Source organism: Galeopterus variegatus, unplaced genomic scaffold, assembly GCF_000696425.1.
Source record: "Galeopterus variegatus unplaced genomic scaffold, G_variegatus-3.0.2 Scaffold2696, whole genome shotgun sequence".
NCBI lineage: Eukaryota > Metazoa > Chordata > Mammalia > Dermoptera > Cynocephalidae > Galeopterus > Galeopterus variegatus.
This window is the reverse complement of record NW_007728807.1, coordinates 1-204: the sequence shown is the minus strand read 5'-3', so window position 1 is coordinate 204 and position 204 is coordinate 1.

Genomic DNA, 204 nt, shown 5'->3' with positions numbered 1-204 from the left:
TAGCACAAATCAAGACCCTTACTCAAAGCAAGATTGCTTAAGCAGGTATAGAAATTTGAAAGAAAGAAATACAGTCTGTTAAACTTAAAATGTCAAAAAAAAATTATCAGTATGAATGTTACAAAGAAAGACATTAATTTTATAAATTTAGAACATTTTCTCATCTCTCAAAAACACATTTGATGCTATTCTGAAAATTTATAA